This window comes from Echinops telfairi, unplaced genomic scaffold (genome assembly GCF_000313985.2).
Source record: "Echinops telfairi isolate 266 unplaced genomic scaffold, ASM31398v2 ScPeMD7_7468;HRSCAF=8506_0, whole genome shotgun sequence".
NCBI lineage: Eukaryota > Metazoa > Chordata > Mammalia > Afrosoricida > Tenrecidae > Echinops > Echinops telfairi.
The window spans coordinates 91,839,139-91,844,396 of NW_022111369.1; positions in this window are offsets into that span (position 1 = coordinate 91,839,139).

Here is a 5,258-nt window from a genome sequence, read left to right on the forward strand (position 1 = left end):
TCAATCGGCACACAGTGCAGAGGTATCGACTCAATGGCAGTGGATGAGTTAATAAATTCAGGCAAGAGCTTTATAACTAATTGGCTTTGATATTTTCTTAAATTGTAAATTGTTTGTATCAAAGGAAATGAAAATAAAATATTTTTAAAGTTTGGATAAAGGAGTTCAGAAATATTTTACAACCAATCCAGCAGGACAATGAACAATAAGAGATATTACAAACTGTTCTAGCCTCATAGCAGGGGAAGCAATTAATCCCCATATGTTCCTAAGAAGCACAAAGTTCAAGAAGTTAATATTATGTTGATAGAGTTTACAGAAAATAATTTAATTCATGTACATCTAAGAAGCATTACTATGAATAAACAATAACTACTAAACCTTTTCCTTTCTTCAAATTTTAAGGAAAGTAATACTTGAATATAAAGTACCATATTCCTTCTATTTTTCAGACTACCGTAATAGAGAAAGTTAATCCATTTTGTCAGTTGTTTTTTTTAAAAAAAAACTTCTTTTCCATCCAGTTCTATCTGCCCTTTTCATTTGCTTTCTCTTTTCATAAAGGAGAACCTGTTTTGTTTCTCAAGAATCACATAATAGCACAGTCCTTGTATCTGCCTGATATGAAGCCTAACAAAGGTTTATTCTCTATTACATACAAAGCATTTTCTAGGAGCTATTCTTTCTTTCCCCCACATTAGGCTTTTTTGCCCTCCACTGTATAGTTTATAAATTCCAATTTAAATTTATGACACAATTGATTTCTTCATTGTTTTGTGCAGGATTTTTAGTACAATTCAGGCATTTTTTTTAACAGAATAGCCTTTTCTTTAAGTGCAAACCTTCATTAAACTTTGAAATGTCAGAATGTTTGCACAAGATACTGAAATTCTTCATGTGGATACGTGGATAGTTTCTCTCAACAATATATATCATCACCTTACTTTCATGATTAAAGGGGGGAAAAAAGAGAATTTACCTACATTGGACTCAAATCCTGAAGAAACGAAATGTAATTGTGAAAGATAGAACATAAAGTTTTCTAATTCATTATACTTTCATTTCTGTAAATCAGTTGTAAGCTCACGGAAATAGCATATCACTACATTTAAATATTTCTTTATCATGTTCCTTTGTAATATCAAACATATACAAATGAAGATTGGACTGGAACAGTTTCATGCTGAATTCACTTAATCATACAGTTCTTCACTTGAGAAACGTTGTTGTATTTAAATTATGTAAGAATGGAAGATTTCTTATTCAAGGATTCTATACAGCATTAAGAAGTTGTCATTGGTTACTATATGAAACTTGAAAACTTGCTAAACCTCCCAATATCAAATTTAGACTAATAACTTCTTAACTTCTTTAGTATTGTTATAAAATGTCTCTCTCCTACTGCCATTGAGCTAATACTGTCTCATAGTGACCCTATAGGTCAGAGTAGAATGTCACAGTGTGTTTCCAAAACTAATTCTTTAATGGAGTAGGAAACCTCATCTCTCTCCCATAGAGTGACTGGTTGTATCGAACTGATGACCTGACAGCAGATCAATGCTCAACCACTACTCCACCAGGGGCCTTATTTAAATGAGATAACATATGAACATCTGTACTATAAACTGAATGTCTCTATGTTAATATCAATTGTGTTTTGATTTGTTGATCTTTATTTCTATTTAGTTTCCATTTTATCCTTAGTGTACATTCAATTATATTTTTATGTTGAAGCTCATGCGCATATTTTATTTAATCTTTTTTTTAATAATCTGGACATTTTATGTCCCTGAAATACTCAAGCTATCATTTGAGTACATTCGTTTACATTGATATTGGAAATAATGCATCTCTCTCTCGTTTTTAAGGAGCTCTGGTGACATAGTGGTTAAACACTAGGCTGGTTAAAAACAAACAAACAAACAAACAGGAAAAAAATCGCTTATTGAATGGAACCTGAGGGGTAAATGTGGAAGGCTATAACCACAGTATTAGAATTAAAAAAAACAACACTTTCTTACTCATTGCTAATCTATCAATTTCTGGAGCCTGGTTTTTCTCTAATGGATTCAGTGCAACTTGGACTTCTTCCTTTTATACTATTTATTCTTGCTCATAAGCTACTCGTTGAAATGATTGGTGTCAACCAATTCTTTTTGGCACAGTGACTCTCTCCATTCCTCATACCTTATTTTGAAGTTTCCAGAATCATTCTATTTTTTTTTCATTCATTTTTTTGCCTATGGAATTCTTCAATATTTCATCAATGAGAGATTGCCATTTTCTCTTCATTGCTTTTAGCTTGAGCTGTGGAGACCATGTTCTTTTTTCTTACCTTTTTAACTCCAGGTTTGGGGATGTTGCATTATACTATTTTACTCTTTCTTCTTGAGCTGTTCAGTTCTTTTACCTCATAATTTCTAACATTGGGCAGGTAATTTAATACATGTTGGCAGCTGTTTATTCTCCATTTGAGTCATGCCCTGTCAGCAGAGGAAGACCCCATCCATATCATTGTGGCTCGTTCTACATAGAGGAAACAGCGGTTCCCCAGGTGGACTTTGAGTGCCTTCCAACCTGTAGCATTCATGTCCTGACACGATAGCTGACAATATTCTGCTGTTACTCATAAGATGTTCAGTGGATAATCTATCAGAATTGGAAAGCCTATAACTTCATAATCTGTTCTTAATATGGAATCTCAGCTATAACCTTCTGAGCCTGGTTGATCCCACTGGTATTTAAAATACCAGTGACAAAAATAAAGGGGTTAGATAGATAATAGATAGATAGATAAAATACCAGTGACATATCTTCCAGCTTCGTAGCAACACCAAAGCCACAATAGTATGACAGACCGGCAGACAATTTGTGGACAATGATAGTAGCCCAGGGCTAATCTGTAGTGTACAGCGTTCATGTCTGTAATATTAGAGTTTTGTCCCCACTTAATATGCTTCTCCAGTAAATGCTGTATACACAAATCTAGCTTTAGATGGATAAATTATCCTATTATAAGTAAAAATAAATGCATTACTTATTAATGCAAATATATACAAAACTTTTTTAAGTTCATGAGCACTCTCAGGTTTTCTTTTTGACTTTGGCTTTCTTATCCCAACACCCAGAGAATATCCAATTTCATCATTTGAACAATAATAATGATTTTATAAATATTCCTTGAATGTATTTCACAGGTCAGCAGCCTCACTGCAATGGAGATCTACATCTTAGATTAGATAATAATTTATTTTCTGCTTTCCCTTCACCGTGACATGCTATCCTACAGAATGAAATAGTCAATCAATAGAATCTTTGTGGGTGGGATCCTGCAAAGGAGAAACCTGTGTACTGCTTAATTACAAACTCATTTAAAAAAAGGTCTGACATTTGCAAAGCACTGATTTATCCTGAGCACATTCCCCTGAAAACTAAGTGCGTGACTTAATACTGTCCTGAAAACACATGGAAATCATCACAGTTCTTGTAGGACTTACATAAACTATTGGGTTTTTGTCTCCAAATGAACAGGTATGTTACAACAGGTATGTTCCATGATAAATGACAGCTGGAATTACAACCAGGAGCAGAATTCTACTAAAGAGAAAAGTTACCTGATATTTTCGCAAAGCCTGTTTTCATGTGATTTGGGAGTGGGCCATGGTCACAATGTCCAGAAGGAAATATCTGACTTTGTCTTATCCATGTGTGTTTAAAGTTCTAATATGTACATGTGAAGACATGGTTCATAATATACCTATTTATCGTTATGTAGCACATTTTAATTCAATTATGTTCAATCTTCCTCTGCTTTGACTCTCCTTATTAGGTTAGTATTTAATTCCTTGAAGAAAAACCATGCCCCAGTGAGGCCAGTTACGTAAACAAAAGTCAAATAGGCAATAACTTACAGAAGAGAGAACTGCAGTGCCACTCTTGCTATTTCTGGAAAAACGATCACCCAATGGCTTCGAGCACTGCACACAGAGCTCATCTGTTCTCAGAATGCAGCATTTTCAATGTCTGTCACTGCCCTGTATAATGATCAGAAAGAGGCTCTTAAAATGGTCCCCTGTCCTAGAACTTGTGTGTGGATTTCAATGACCGCACGCCATTAGTGACTTTTCTTATCACTGTGCATTTTCATTAGCACAAAATGCATTCTGAAATATAAAATTTAATTAGAGATATTTTGAAAGTCCCTATGTTTGAAAAAAAATCAACGGGAAACACAAAAATAAAACAATGTAAAAACCAAACAAACAAACAACCTAGATACATACATTATTTGGTTCCCTTCTCTTAACACATTAATTTTAACTGGTGGCTTCAATAATTTGAACACTGACTATTTTGTACAGAACGTCCATATGCCTATATATGTTGTCACAAGCTCACCTTCTGAATTTCAATACTTACTTAGTGGGTAATGAAAATATGAAAAAAAAGTATTGATATGGCATTAATCTGAGGAACTGGTTTACTCGAAAAATAAAGAAATATTATTACCTTCTTGGCTGGTCCTTTATATTAAAAGGTTAATAGATTATAGGAAGCTACTAGATTAAACAGAGGGCCTGAAGTGCTTGTGTTTCTAATCATCATCGAGGGGCATGGCCTTCCTGGGGAGCTTGGGAGAGAGCCCATCCTGTGAGCTATTGCGCTGTCATCTCTCTGGTCCTCTACACATTCTATTTCACCCTCCGTGTAGCTTATCCTCAGGAAACAATGACAAAAAGTAACCAAAAGGGTGTAGAGAGTGTTTTTTGGTCACTGGTGTAATTGAATTGGATATATTTATGTTCTAGTAGATCAAGGTCAAAAACTTGAATTGAATTTGAAATTGCATTGTAATTATCTCTGATGGAAAAAAGAAATTGGAAGAAATCATCTCTGTGGACTTGCATAGTTACGAGTTGAGCCACCTAAGCTTGCAATAGCTTTGCCCTTGAAATATATATCTTTCAAATGTCAGTGTCCTGAATTTTAAAAATCTACATTTTATCCTTAATACAGGTTGATGATAATTCGTAAAATGTGAGTCAGGAGGCAATCATACCTAAGGAAGCTCACTTTTCTAAATGTTCTTTGCAGTGGAAGTAAGGAGTTAAAGGTAATTGTGGGAGAAAGTGATTGTTTCGAATTACTACATTATCATATTACACAATATTTTTGTGGTTATCAGAAAATAAAGTTGGAAATATATGTATACACTTAATAGATAACTATATATTCAGCAAATATAAGTGTCTACAAAC